Below are 16,361 nucleotides of genomic sequence, written 5' to 3'. Positions count from 1 at the left end.
GCTCATGGGGGGCCAGGAAAGAGAATGGGTTCTCTTTCTTGAACCTGGGTTATAGGCATTTGTGAGACACCTGGTATGGGCCCTGGGATCGAAACTCTGGTCTTCATGACAGAGCATCAGAAACTCTGAACCACTGAGACATTCTTTCGAGGCAGAGTTTCTCTGTGCAGCCCTGGCAGTCCTAGAACTCACTTTATAAACCAGGCTTTCCTCAAATTCAGGGGTCTGCCTGCCACTGCCTCCCGAGCTGGCATATACCACCTTGACCAGCGATGAATAAATCTTAATCATTTCTAAAATATTCCCAAAGAGCTTCTAACTTTCCTAGGAAAAGAAACTTCCCCATTGAAATTTTGTGGCAAACCTTACATTGTCATCAAAGCAATATAATACATCACTGATGTTTATATTATGAATATTGCATCTTATCCTTAGAACCATATGAGTCCACCGATAGGCATTCAGTACTCCATTAACATTTGATGTATCTGTGTATCAGGTGCTCTGTAATCTGGGCTTCTGGTGGAATGATAGGAAGGTAAAAGTCTGGGGTTCTGAGCACCTTGGTGAGTTCTGTTCTACTGATAAAGTTTCGTTGTAAGCATGGATGCCACATTGGTGTCAGGGACTCTTTCCTATTGGCTAGTCAGGCATAGAAGTGGGAATATGTGGCGGCTCACTGAATAAGTAGAATTTTCTGTAATATATGTACTTTAGAATCAGAAGGGCCTGGTTTTGGTCTTCAGTTCCCAGTTTACTCACATAACCAGACAAATTACCTGACCTCTTCCTCCTAAGTTTCCTCGTGTGGAAACTAGAAAGAGATAGTCCCCAGTTCTAGAGCACCAAGAATTTTCAGTGCATCCGTATGGCTTTGCCAGCCGTAGATGCTGAGCCGGTCCTGGAAAACTAGCTCTCCTGCTCCAAGCTCGTCCAAAGAACTTTCCCATCAGCTGGATGCCCTGGCTTCTCTCACAGGTTACCTCCCTCAGAAGTGCCAGAGATCCAGCCAATAAGGGGTTAATGCCTCCTACACCTAGCGTAGGCCTTCAGGATCTTGGGCTAGGTCCTGGACCACTCCCAATTAGCTCTGATTCATGGACAAGTGTCTTAATATTTTTTAATACGGTTATATACTTAAATTGGATTGTTGGGCATATAAAATGATTTTCTATTCATAAAATTATTTGCATAGTTCCAAATACATAACAGGAAATGCATGGCATTTGAAATGAAGATTGATTTTGTATTCTGACTTTGGATCCGATAACTTCTTTTTCAGGCCATAGACCATATTTTCCATACATAACAACCCTGGACTTGGTATACTGGGGGATCAGTTTTGATCAGTTGAAATATTTCATCTCCTTTGCCCAAAATAATTGGTATGGATATTTGGACACTCGTTGTTAACGGGACCCAAAGTCAATCCAATGATGTAGGCTTAATTTAGCCTTTCTAAAAGAATAGCATTTATTTATCACCCCCCCCGTGTGTGTGTGTGTGTGTGTGTGTGTGTGTGTGTGTGTGTGTGTGATCAGAGGTCAACTTTTGGCAATCAGCCCCTCTCTATCTATGGTGGATTCACGGGATCTAATTCAGGTTGTCATATTTGTGTGGCAACCCTTTATACCCACTGAACCATCTTTCCTGGCCCAGATTAGGCTTTTTAGGAAAAAGACATGAAGGGAAGTTCAGGGGAATGGACAAGTGATGTCTGAAGTCCCTTCTGGCTCTAAGAATGCCATGTATATGCTAAGAAACGTCACATCCACTGTGAAGAAATGCCATCTGATTGTGCCACGTGGGCCCAGCATCCAGCACAGACTGCACTCAGCGATGAGATTTTTCTAGAACATTAGATAATTTAAATCAGATGAATGGAGAGCCATCTACCATCTATGATAACCAATTCTGCAATTATTCTACTTTTCCTGACTGGTGACTCGGGCTTACTACCCGCCCTCTGGAATCCTGATCATTTCCCTTGCTTTTGCTGTTTATAAAACCTAATTGTTTTGTAAACAATTAATATGTCAAGCAGGTGACAGTCAGCTCTGCAATGACCCAAACAAGCTAACCGACTGACTGTGGGAACCGTACCTCAGACGGTGAGTGAATGGAAAATTATTATGTGCAAACTATTTCCAGTCCCCACCCTCTACCTACCAGGCACTTGAGGGCAGAGTTACAGTGCAGACTCTCTCGGCAAGCCTCCATCCAGGTGTCTGGGACTCCCTTCCACAACCATCCAGACAGGGGGCACACACAGACAGGTAACACAAGTGACAGCTGCCTTCTCTGAGCATAGCCGGAGAAGAAAGTCTTAGAATTCCCCTGCTGAGTCTTTTCTGGAAAACAAGAGGTTTCACAATCCTCATTGATAATTGTCTCCCGAAGAGCTATTGTTAGTTTTAGAAACCTGCTTGGATTCTGTGGAATTCCAGTGACCTAAGGCTGTATGACACCACACGTAAGCCCTCAGCGAGAGCGTTCTGCTTTGCAACGAGGCAGAGCACCACCCTGTGACTCAGTCCACACACTGGGGGCTTTTCCTGTCCTGCAGAAGAGCCGGCTCTGGAACCCTTTCCTCCATCTCCAAGTTCCATTTGACTGTGGCTTGTGACTTTCAGTGTGACTCAGGAAAGGCTTAGAGACAGCTGGCGCAAATGTCTTTCCCCGCGCCGTCCTGCAGCCTGTGGACTGCAGAAAGGAAGCATGGATAACAACAGGCAGTGCATGGTCTGTCTCGTGTGTGGAGATTACAAAGCTGGTCACAGAGAAGGTGGGGCTAGACTAATTCTCATTGTAGGCTCAGCGCGGTAGAGAGCTGCATGGGGAGACAGAAACTGGAAGATGAATCCCCAAATACACCGAGGAGTAAGCTCTTGTGTTCAGTAGGATAGTAGGGTGTTTGTAGTTTACAAAAACTACACTGCATTTGAGAAGCCCTGCGGGGAAGGGGAGGAACTTGAAAGCTGCAATGAGGGGGAAATGTAACTCTTCTGATTTGATTATTATACATCTTATATGCATATTGAAGCATCACACTGTAGTGTACCCCACAATTATATACAGTTAGGACTTGTTCATTAAAAACAGAGGTGAATACCAAGAACAGCCCGGAGTAGCTTTTAGTTATTTATGGAAAATGTGTAACAGACTGTAATATAGCATAGAAAGGGGGAAACAACAGCTATGCCTAATTTATTTTTTTTAGACATTTTAGCATTTATTTATTTAGTGGGAGCATGGTGAACACATGCCATAGTGCAGGTGTGAAGACCGGGGACAACTGGGGACTCAGTTCTTTTGCTCTGTCGCACGGATTCTGGTGCTCACCGAAGGTCACGAGGCTCGCATTACACACATCTTTCTTTACCCTATGCCTTCTCGCTGTCTCGCGTAACTTGTTTCTTCACAGACAAACCTGAAAACCGAGACTTCCTCAGGTGAGAGAATCGTTAAGAAACATCGAGGACTCTCATTCATGAGCTATTATTCCATGTGAGCATTTGGAGTACAGCAACACAGGAACCTAAATTCTTAATTATTGTGTGCAAAGAAGTAAGCATTGAGGTGCCATCAGTGCCTCCCCAATCTTGACCTGGGGAAGCAATCCTTCTACATCCGCTTTTAATCCCGCCGGCAACTTTTAGAGAAAGAAAATCAGATGAAATGCACCCAGACACTTCTAATTAAGCAAAGGACAAAAATAATATGCCTTGCTTAACACAAAGGGAAAATTTACAATTGGCTCCATATTCCTTTGATGAAAATGAAGTCTTTCAGTTGGTCTCTTCATGGGATGTTTTTGGGGATGTATTTTTAAATATGTGGTTTTCTAAGATAAAGGTCTCGATCTAGAAAACCTTGCTTCGCAAGAAACACCTGAGCCATAATTAACAACAACAATAAACTAACTAAGAGAAAACGGGCAGCAGAGCTGTTGAGTCAACTTAGTCGTCCTTCGTTGAGACTTGCGGAACTAAACTGCGAAGTCAAAGAACTGGTCATCTAGGATGGACATGCCGCAGCTTCCAGAGAACTGGTCATCTAGGATGGACATGCCGCAGCTTCCAGAGAGAGAATCAGTCATCTCTGGAAGAGATGGACAGACTGCAGTTTCCAGAAAATTGACAGGTGGGTTTCAAACATGGCTTGGGGACTAGAGAGATGACCCAGGGGTTAAGAACAGAGGGCACAAGCTTGGTTCCCAGTGCTGACATTAGGCACCTCACAATTTCCTGTATTTTCAGCTCCAGGGCTCTGTTGCTCCCTTATGTCTTCCAAAGGCATCTGCACTCTTGCCTACAAACACAGACACATAATTTTTAAAAAATCTCTAGAGAAAGTAGCAACAGCAACAAAAGCCCTGGGACTAGGTATTAACACTGAATGATAACGAGTGTCTTTTACCATGACTGGAAGACCCTAACCTACTTCAGAGTGACTTCCAAGGAAAACAGAATACAGCAAGGAAACAATAGGTGGTTGAGAATTCTGAGGTTCAATAATGGGTGGGAGGTACTTGTGTAACTTTTAGAGTGCTGTCTCCCCCCCCCCCCCCAGTGAGATGTTGCTAGCTCAGAAGATTGAACTAGCAGTCATCGCTCATCTTTTGAAAACTCTCCAAGTAAACTTGATGTGACTTCAGGGCCAAGAACTCTCTCAGAACGTTCTACAGTGAAGTGAACTGGGTAGATCCAGCTCTAAGGAGCTGCCTAGTATACACAGTCAGTGAAACTTGGACACAGAAGCAAAAGGCAGGAAACAAGGGAAAGAGGATTTGGTTACTACCACTTCTAACCAGCATGAAATGTGAATAAGAAACTTGGCTGAATCTTCACTGCCGGGAAGATACAGACAACACCTTAATTGTTGTTGTTGTTTTATGAATGAGGAAATGAGACATTCCAAACTGAACCATATCATACCTCATTCTTAACAAATGTAGTAGGTTGAAATGATCTTCCAGCAATGCCCATGTGAAATCTCTGGACTCTGTGGCTGTCACCTAGCATGTAGGGGAAAGGTCTTTGAAAACCCACGAGGTGTTTTAGAGAGAAAACGACCTTAGATTATCTGGGTAACCCCTAAATCCAATGACTAGTGTCCTTTCCAAGAACGGGGTAGATGCGAGATGAGGAATGGAAAAGACACACAGGAAGTCAGTGCGAAGCAGAGGTGGGGCCAGAGTGAGGAGGACACAACTTCCAGGATCAGGTTGCTGAGTGCTACGGAAGGCAGAAGTGACAGAAAGAATCTTCCCAAGGCTACCATAAGGGACCATTTCATCTGACGCCTTGGGTGAAGGTAGTCTTAGGAGATACAAAGCAGGTGTCAGTGACGGTGGCTCTGTCGCACAGTTGAGGGACAACAACAAGAATAGAAGGGTTGAGGGTCACTTGTGGGCAGAAGCAAAGTCCTTGGGAAGTCACGGTGATGTTTGCGAGCAGTGTTCCTTAAGTACCCCCTTCACAGGGATATAGCATGGGAGACATGACTCACATGACACCCACATATGCCCACATACACCCACATACACCCACATACACACACATACACGCACATACACCCACATACACCAACCAGAGATAGGGTTGTGATACTAAGTCCCCTGTGGTAACAAGGACATGGAGTCATGAAGGCACACAGAACTGAAAACACTTTAGTGCTTCCTTTAAAAGGTAAATGGACCTCGCCTACAGCCATTGCACCTGTAGGGGAGTGAAGAGATTTGTCCACAGCAGCTTTAGCTGTATACGCTTAGGGAAAATACCTCCAGAGTTCACAAATAGGTACATGGAAAAGCAAAAGGTTGGGTTAATGAGATGCTTCAGAGAGTAGAAGTTCTTGCTGCCAAGCCTGAGAACCCAAGTAGAACAATCTCGCATGATGGAAAGAGAGAAAAACAAAATGCTATCGATCTGCCCCCCCCCTCCAGAAAAAACATACTGGTTGTCAACAAAAAGACATTTCTGGATATCGTTAGTCACTTCGTTATCAAAGCTATTGTTCTGAGTCAGAATATGTGCAGTGTAATTCCAATTTTATACTCTGTAGATTTTTACTTTCGCATAGGTATTTATAAAGAAGAGACCGATCTCCAGGTAAAGTGATGAACGGGTGTCAGGTGGTTGACTGGGAGTAAGTGGGGGCTGGAGGGAGCTTGAAGGCAGCTCTCAGAGCCACGAAAGTGATAGCACTGTATCCGCTGGGGTTTCCTGGGAGGAGGCATAATCTCAACAGTTCAAAACATGTACTTTAAACTTGTAGAGTGGCTCCGTTACTCACAGTGCCTCAAAGAGACTGCTAAAAAGAAACTGTAAGCCAGGACTGGGGTTGACATCACCGATCCCAGCACTCGGGGGGAGGGGCAAGGTCACCAGTTTGTTGTGGAATCATCTTTTTGTACGCCCATGAGGATGTATCTCTGCCAAAGCACATTCTGATTGGTTTATTGAAGACCTGAATGGCCAATAGCGAGGCATAAGAGGAAAGGCGGGGTTTCTGAGCAGAGATAGAAACTCTGGGAAGAGGCTGGGAGGCAGGGAATTCGCCAGTCAGACACAGGGGAAATCAGATGTACAGTATGGCAGAGAGGTGACAAGTCACATGGCAGGACATAGACTGATAATAAACGGGTTAATTTAAGTTATTAGAGCTACTTGCAATAAGCCTAGGATAAGGTCAAGCTTTCATAATTAATAAGAAGTCTCCATGCCACTATTTGGGAGCAGGTAGTCCAAAGAAAGTTCAACTACTCTAGTTCAAGGCCAACCAGGGCCAAATAGTAAATAGTATTTGGTATACAGTATCTCCAAGCCAGCCTGGGCTAAATAATGAGGCTTCATCTCAGCAACAGCTACACAAAGAAACAGACAAAAGGAAACCGAGGACCTTCAGAGTCGTGTGTACATCAAGAGGAACAGCTAATGGCCAGCAGTGAGCCACCAGGTTAGCAGAAGGGATCTGAACCGGGTGGGCCAGGGAAGGTGCTCTACTTCTGGGTCAGCACAGGAACAGAAGAAGTGGGTAGGTGACAGGAAGCCCTGGGCTTCCCATTTTAACTACATCAGCTGATTTCTCAGGTCAGGACCATACTGTATGGCCCATGCTGAAGCGGAGCTCCATCCTTAAGTTGGCCTCCTGGGCTGGAGGGGTCCTTGCTATATGACCAAGCAGGCATGACCTCAGATGCATGGCTCAGGTTCAGCCCTGACTGGGGAGCACCCCTGTATTCTGTGACTGAAGGCTTTCACCCCCTTGGGGCCTTCCCAGAAGACCCAGGAGCATGGGTGGCTCCCCTGACTCGAGCTTCACCAGGAGACTTTGCTTGTCTTTGTGTTGGATGTCTGTCTATTTCCAGAAACATCTCCAGACCCGCCGTGAAAAGGGCTCTGTCTTCAATATCTCTGAAAATAGCAAGACAGTTGTTTCCACTTTCCTACTTGAAAACGGTCTCATGTTCATAAAGGAAGCTTCAATTAAAACATTGGAAAGCAGGAAAAAGGAAAGCATTGTTTTGTGTTCTTCCCACTATTCAAATGTTAGGGAAAATAACTTTCTAATCCCCCCTCTTTTTTTCTATTTAAAGGCTTTTGAAACATTTTGCGTTTGCTGTGTGTGTGGCTTTGCTTCCCTTTCTTCTCTTCGGCATTATCCAGTTCTTATAAGTGTTATCTTCACGAATTGTATGACATCCTGCTGAGGGGACATGCCATTGTGTGTATGAGTGTATGTGTGAGTGTTTAATTGAAAATAGTTTCTTCTCTGGTTCAGAACAACCCAACCACAGTTCCCCTCCCTTGTCCTCGTTGTCATTACCTATCAGACTGACACAGCAGCCAAAAATCGCCTGTAAAGGCCTCAGCTGAGTTGCTCTCACGCTGGCCTGTGGGTTTGTCTGTGAGGGGGTTAACTCACACAGGAGAGCTGCTGTGTGAGGCAGCATCCCCGGCAGGTAGTCCTGGACTGTGTCAGAAAGCTAAACGCCGGTGTGAGGCACCCAGAGAGAGCCAATAAGCAGTTCCCCAGGTGTTCTTGCTTCCAGGTTCCTGCCTTGAGTTCCTGTCCTTCCATTTCTCCATGATAAACTGTGGTCTGACAATGCCAGCCAAATAAACCTTCTTCTCCGCTTGGGTCAGAGTACTTTCTCACACCATCAAAGAAACCTAGGACAGCCTTGTTGGCAGAAAGCCTGAAAGAGTTAGAAGGTGATTTCATGTAAGAAAGATGGTTATTCAAGTTACAAAAGGAAGTCAGATATGTGGCCGTCCCTGGGCCTGGCTCTTAATGGCCAGCATGCACTATACTCTGGCTTCTGTGGCTTTTGACCATAAACCAAAGAGCTATTTCACTGATAAAGATTCCTTCCAGCTTCAAGATCCTGGGTTTTATTGATGTAGGTGGGTCTTCTTTCTATGTGTTCCTTTCATTGGTTAATTAATAAAGAAACTGCTTGGCCTGATAGGTCAGAACATAGGTGGGTGGATTAGACAGAACAGAATTGTGGGAGAAAGAAAGCAGAGGCAGGCAGATGCCGTGCTTCTCCTGCCCAAGATGGACGTGGGTTACAATTCTCCCAGTAAGCCACAACCTCGTGGTGCTACACACATTATTAGAAATGGGTTAATTAATATGTAAGAGTTAGCCAGTAAGAGGCTAGAGCTAATGGGCCAGGCAGTATTTAAAAGAATACAGTTTCCATGTAATTATTTTGGGTGTAAAGCTGGCTGGGTGGCAGGATGTAGCCCGCTGCTCCTTTTGCAACATTCTGTGATATACTCCTTTGAGTTTGCTGCTGTTGTTTTTGTTTTTCAAGAGAGGGTTTCTCTGCGTAACAGTTTTGGCTGTCCACTTTGTAGACCAGGCTGTCTCAAACTCACAGAGATCCGCCTGCCCCTGCCTCCTAAGGGCTGGAATTAAAGGCCTGTGCCACCACCACCTGGTTCTTAATCTGCATAAGCGATTGCATGGATGCTGTGTAACAGAATTAGGGGGAGGGGTCACACGAAATTCGGCAACAACCGAAAGTCAAACACACAAGCCCAAAATATTCTTCCAAAATCAGGGTGTTAAGCATTCAGGATGTTTCTGGCAACCCTCGGCCACACTGTGGTACCCTGCTTCACCATTCACTTCTTCGGCTCAGCTTGAAGTGTGCATCTCACTGTGCTGCTGTTCGTAGGAAGCCCTAATGTTGTCCTACCGTTATCTTTAGCATACAGGGGTCACAGGGCAGCCTTCTGTATTCAGGGACACTCCAGGGTGGTAGGAAATGTTGTCCCAATTTAAGACAAAACTCATTGAATGATTTAAAAAAATCAACAAATCAAAGAACAATTTTAATATAACCTAAGGCTACCCTGGGGATACCTGGGATAATAAATGTGCACAAGTGTGCCTAGCCTGGGATGACAAGTGTGCACAAGTGTGCCTAGCCTGGGATGATAAGTGTGCACAAGTATGCCTAGATGTTTATGTGGGTGCTGGGATCAGGCCTGAGTCCCCCTGCTTTGTGCAAGACTTTACTGAGTGAGCCATCTCACCTTAGCTCTTCTTAAGCGAAATGCCTGATTTTGACCATCCAGGGTCCTTACCAATCTATTCATCCCTAAGTCACCTAAAAATTAGCAACAAGGTGCTCAGTGAGGTCCTTAGTACTCATTTGAAGTCACCAGGGTCCATCTGAACTCATTTCAGAGGGTTCTTCAAGGGGAAATGGTTGATTTTGTTGAACTCTTTGTTCATGGAAATAAGTGGTTCCAAAAATCTTACCTGTATTCTGCAGACCCACTCGGGATAGTGGCAAGGGGTCCCATGTCAAGCATTAAGCATGATCCAAATCAAGTCATGTGTGGTGACACACCTGTAGTCCTATTGCTCAGGACGCTGAGGCAGGAGGACCAGGCAGTCAAGGTCAGCCTGGGCTACACAGCAAGAACCTATCTCAAATAAAGAAATACTCACCTTAATCAATGCGGCGAATCTCAGTTTTAAAGGTGACACAGAATCTACCAACAGGAAAGGCTGGGGGACAAAGGGTGACAAGGATATCTCGTTACCATTGATGATTAGGAGCGCTCTTCAGGCTTAAAGAGGCTGCTGAGAATTACACGGGAATGACTGGATTCACTCTGCCCCTTACGGCATTAACTCTGCAGGATTGCACTACTCCAAAAACAACAGGAGAGAGAGACTCCTGCCTGACTGTCTGGAGCCCCATAAACACCTCCGTTAATTAAAAGGCGCGGGTCATTAGCATGGGCTTCTCCTCCTATTACCTACATTCCCGAGTGTAATTCCCATCAACTCCGGCGTGTGAGTATGTACTCTGCTTCATCTAATCCTTTTATTCATTTATTCTAAACAACGATTTCTATGTGATACTTACTGAAGAGTGTATGACAGGAAGGGCGGGTTTCTTCATTTCCCTAGGGAGAGCAAACCCAGCTTTAACATGACCACCAGTTTCAGAAACTCGAGATACAGGACACACAATGCTTAGAAGTAAAGCAACACATGGGACTCTCTGTTCAATCCACAGCCCCTGTGCTGTCATGACGCAGCAATTGCAAACATCATTAATCGACAATACGGCTAGAATAACACCCAAAAGGGTGATTTTAAGTAATTTTAAATGAAACATTTTAGCAAATTGGAGTATATTTATTATATAAAAAAAAGAAAAGCCTCATTTTCTTTCCATCTTTAGTTTCTTCTTTATTAAAAAGGAACTTGGGAAAGATGAACTCTGAAATTCCTTTGGAAGTAATGTATCTGCTGGGGACAGCCTCTTCAGCTAACAGGGCCTTAAGAAAGCCATGTTTAAAAGACCCTTCTTAACTTCGCCATGTAAGTTCAAAATTTATGAAGAAATTTACATTTGAGTTGGTTTAAATGACTAGAGACAATATAAGCTCATTGATTTCAACATGTTTTAAAGGGAAAAAAAATCCAATACTTCTCCTGCTCTGTAGACTTAGAAATGTCTCCGTCTGCCACAGTGACTCGTGGTGTGGCTCCTCATTCAATTACTGAAGGTACCTTAGGGTAGGGACTCATTCACTCAGGAGAGCTATTGATCAACAAAGAAGCAGGGATCCCATTCATTCAGCTCACTCATTCAATATATTTATGCTTCCGCTGAGCCGGGTGCGCAAGAGGGAAGTATTTAATTACAGATCTTCACGATCCGATCAGAGACTCCCGGGAAGCCACTATGAAACCTTCTGTGGCAACACCCTCCGCTGATTTTAGCTCTCAGAAATAATTCTGGTAATTTGAATTGCTTTTAGACATATAACTGTGTCCCTTTCTCCACACTATCAATAATTGTTTACGGTAAAACCTCTTACACACCAAAAGCTGCAGAAGATTTGTGGATCAATAAAATAAAGTCCCCACTGCCAAGGAGTTTGCCCCTGGGTCAAAGGGGAGCTAGTGAAGGCGGATAATAGCACTGACAGGGATTAGAGGCTGCAGCAGGTGTCAGAGGGTCTGCCAAAGCTCTGGAAGGGGAAAATGACGTGTGCTCAGGGCTGGCTGTCACTCATTAGATTGCCCCCACCCCGTACTCTCAGCTCTCATATTAAGGGCAAGGCACTACCCATGTGTCTTAGTTAAACTCTCAAAATCAGATACACATCTCCTGCTTTCCACTGTACACATAAGGTGTTCAAAAAATACTTATCGAATGAATGCCTAAGAGAATAATCTAGCACTTGGCTTAGGTCTCCAATAGTTAGCATTAGTCACATGGGAAGGTGGGTGGATGTGCACCAGATAAGAGAAACCTAGGCAGTAGCGGACCAGGAGCAACCCCAAGCTTCCAGTCAGAAGAAGCCAAGGTCTCTGTGCCAAGGGCCACGGCAGACAAACCCCTATGTCCCGAGAGTGACCGGCTGCTGATGTGTTTCATTCTGCCCTGTGGGGCTGGGGCAGCCCTTTCCGTAGTGTAGATATGTCCCCTCTATAGTGTAGATATGTCCCCTCTATAGTGTAGATATGTCCCCTCTATAGTGTAGATATGTCCCTCTATAGTGTAGATATGTCCCCTCTGTAGTGTAGATATGTCCCCTCTATAGTGTAGATATGTCCCCTCTATAGTGTAGATATGTCCCCTCTATAGTGTAGATATGTCCCCTCTATAGTGTAGATATGTCCCCTCTATAGTGTGGATATGTCCCTCTATAGTATAGATATGTCACTCTATAGTGTGGATATGTCCCTCTATAGTGTAGATATGTCCCTCTATAGTGTGGATATGTCCCTCTATAGTGTAGATATGTCCCCTCTATAGTGTGGATATGTCCCCTCTATAGTGTGGATATGTCCCCTCTATAGTGTGGATATGTCCCTCTATAGTGTGGATATGTCCCTCTATAGTGTGGATATGTCCCTCTATAGTGTAGATATGTCCCCTCTATAGTGTGGATATGTCCCTCTATAGTATAGATATGTCCCTCTATAGTGTGGATATGTCCCTCTATAGTATAGATATGTCCCCTCTACAGTGTGGATATGTCCCCTCTATAGTGTGGATATGTCCCCTCTATAGTGTAGATATGTCCTCTCTATAGTATAGATATGTCCCCTCTATAGTGTAGATATGTCCCCTCTATAGTGTAGATATGTCCCTCTATAGTGTGGATATGTCCCTCTATAGTGTGGATATGTCCCTCTATAGTGTAGATATGTCCCCTCTATAGTGTGGATATGTCCCTCTATAGTGTGGATATATCCCTCTATAGTGTGGATATGTCCCCTCTATAGTGTAGATATGTCCCTCTATAGTGTAGATATGTCCCCTCTATAGTGTAGATATGTCCCCTCTATAGTGTAGATATGTCCCCTCTATAGTGTAGATATGTCCCCTCTATAGTGTAGATATGTCCCCTCTATAGTGTGGATATGTCCCCTCTATAGTGTGGATATGTCCCTCTATAGTGTGGATATGTCCCTCTATAGTGTAGATATGTCCCCTCTATAGTGTGGATATGTCCCTCTATAGTGTGGATATATCCCTCTATAGTGTGGATATGTCCCCTCTATAGTGTAGATATGTCCCTCTATAGTGTAGATATGTCCCCTCTATAGTGTAGATATGTCCCTCTATAGTGTAGATATGTCCCTCTATAGTGTAGATATGTCCCCTCTATAGTGTAGATATGTCCCTCTATAGTGTAGATATGTCCCCTCTATAGTGTAGATATGTCCCCTCTATAGTGTAGATATGTCCCCTCTATAGTGTAGATATGTCCCCTCTGGAATAGACAGTCCTGCGGTTTGTCACAAGGGGATGGGAAGGCTGAGAAAGCTACCTTGACTCTTAGCGGCTGTGACTTTGGCATACCATAGTTTGAAATAAACACATGGCCAATCTAACCCTGAAGAAGGCAGGGAAATGTGAAATGGATATGGACTATTTGGACAGGGGATATTCAGAATTTTCTGACATTCAAGTCTATGTGCCTGTTTATTTGTAAATTACTTGTGACAGATTTCTTATATCTCGTATATAGTTATTTCAGGTATGTTTCATCCACTACCATTTCCTCTTCCTTTCTTCAGACCACACATCAAGAGTCTTACTTCCTTTGCCATTCTTATCAACTGAAAGCAAATGCTTTTTCCTCTCCTGCTGCTTAGCAAATACTAGCCTCCATAAATTATAACATCCACATCTCAAGCTTTGCACATAAATGTTAGGAACTTTTCAGAAATATGAAAGGTAGAGTCATCTTACAGTTTATCAGATACACATTTGGGTGTTGGGTTGTGTGTGTGTGTGTGTGTGTGTGTGTGTGTGTGTGCTAAAATTGCTCTAGGGTGTGGATCCAAGACTGAGTCACAGGATGACTTAATACTTCTTTTTGTACGGTGCAAACAAACATGCAAAATAGGCAGCAGGAAAAGAAAGCCTGCAGAAGAGTGTGAATCAGTGCCTGACGTTCAGACTCCACGGGGTCTCACACACGTGTGGTCTTTTACACCCTCTTACCCTGGGGGTCTCATACACACGTGGTCTGTGACATCATGGGGAGTCTCATACACACATGGTCTGTCATACCCTCTTATTCTGTGGATCTCATACACACGTGGCTTGTAACACCCTCTATCCTGTGTTTACTCTCTAATAGGACTTTAAGAGTTCTTCTGGGAATGGAAAATAAAATAGGTTCATCGTAGGGGTAATGGGTGAGTGTTTAATTTTCTGAAAAGAAAAAAAAATGTTTAAAGTTTTCTGAGAGGCCATGTTTGAATGTGGGAAATAAAAATTCAAGATGAATTATTATGAATTGTAATCAGGCATGATTCATTGAACAAATAAACAAACAAATAGAATCTTACATGGTTATTTTATAACCTCAGGGTCGTAGATTTTGGGTACAATAATAGTTTGCTGTTAAAAATCTTGGTGTTTATATAGCCCCTAAAATGAGAAGTCATCAGAAGAGGCCCAAGGAATGAATTCATTTGCTCCTAGACATCTTACAGGAATGAGATCAGTAGCTTTTCAGCCTTGGGAGGGGGGAACTCAGAGTCACAGCGAGGCTGGAGGGCACTGAGAATCAGGGTCACACCAAGGTTAGAGGGCACTGAGGGTGGGCACTGAGAATCAGGGTCACACCGAGGTTGGAGGGCACTGAGACTGGAGGGCACTGAGGGTGGGCACTGAGAATCAGGGTCACACCAAGGTTAGAGGGCACTGAGGGTGGGCACTGAGAATTAGGGTCACGCCAAGGTTGGAGGGTACTGAGGGTGGGCACTGAGAATCAGGGTCACACCGAGGTTGGAGGGCACTGAGACTGGAGGACACTGAGGGTGGGCACTGAGAATTAGGGTCACACCAAGGTTAGAGGGCACTGAGGGTGGGCACTGAGAATTAGGGTCACACCAAGGTTGGAGGGCACTGAGGGTGGGCACTGTACATTTTCATCCAGCATACGCTGCTGCTGCTGCTGTCAGAGCCCATACTGGGAGCTGCTGCTTCCAAGCCTTCTTTGTAAAACAGTCTTAATAAAGGTGGCAATGGAGACCCGCAGAACACATAAAAATTTATGAATCTCTCCTCCAGGTTATCCCTCATTCCAGGCTCCCGTTGACCGAGATGTGTCCTCTAGACATGACTTGCCACTTTAACTTCTGCAAAAGCAATGACAGTTAGACTGCGTCTGAGCAGACTCAGATGAAGAGAGGTCCTTTCCACATTATGGTTACTTCACAGAACTTGAGGCCTGAGAGGGTTGCTGCAAATTCTGTGGTGTCCACCAGGCTTGGAGAGCCATCCTCAGTGGAGAAAGTGACGGGGGTTCAACCTAATCCATTCGGCTTAGCATGAGAACAAGAGACGTACAATTGACTCTCATGTCAGTGGGCTCTATAGCTGGGGAGTCAACCAAGCAGTGCTCAGAAATACTGGGGGGAAATCACATGTTCCTGAAGATACGATTACACATATGAACATTTTCTTACCATCACTCTCGAAACAAAACATCTGTGAGGACTGCCTACCAAGTTCTTATATTGCATTAGGCATTATAATTAGCTTTGAGATGATTTAGAGAATATAGAAGGATATTCACCTATGTCTGTGTGCGCCACACATTTTATGCAAAGGAGTTAGACGTCCATGGATATTGGTACCAAGGGAGAACAACCATTCCAGTTACTAGCTGACAGCTGTAGTTAATGGTGGTTCATACAGCCAACACAAGGCTTGCCCTGATGAGTCAACATTCCACAGCACAGTGATTTTTAAAATGTACCGTGAGAGAAGTCTCAGAGCTTCACTGAAGAGACTCCTGTGTCCAAATAAGAAGGACCCAGCATGAGGGATGATTAATAACCAAAATGCATTTGTCAAGAGAATTTAGTAGAAACCAGACGCTCGGTGAAACAAGCAAAGCTAACTTCCAAATTGCTAATTAAGTCATTATGCAAAGAGGACCCTTCCATCTTACTTAAAGTTTCTTTCACTTGTAAACAAATGGCACTACTTAGCAATTTTTATTAATAGAGTTTCTGTATATACAATACCACTTTTAAGTTTGACATCGTATTACTCAAGTGCCTTGTAAAGCGGGTAATAAACGCCCCAATTATAAGGAATATAGAAAACGCCACCGCAACCTTGCAAATCGGCATGAAAATAAACCAGGCCCCAGAAAGTTTCAGTCGCTCTGCCACCCACCAGGAGGTTCACATGGAATAAAATAGCGAAAATGTTATTGTTTCCAACCTGTTTGGCGTGGCTGCCACTCTCGGAGGTCTTTAAGCTTGCTGGGAAGCAAGGCAAGGGAACCTAGCCACAGAGGTATTTCTTAAAGAGAAATGAATGAGCTCAGTACATT

The sequence above is a fragment of the Myodes glareolus genome, chromosome 12 (genome assembly GCF_982192425.1).
Source record: "Myodes glareolus chromosome 12, mMyoGla1.1, whole genome shotgun sequence".
In the NCBI taxonomy this organism is placed as follows: domain Eukaryota; kingdom Metazoa; phylum Chordata; class Mammalia; order Rodentia; family Cricetidae; genus Myodes; species Myodes glareolus.
Note: the sequence above shows the minus strand (reverse complement) of the source record.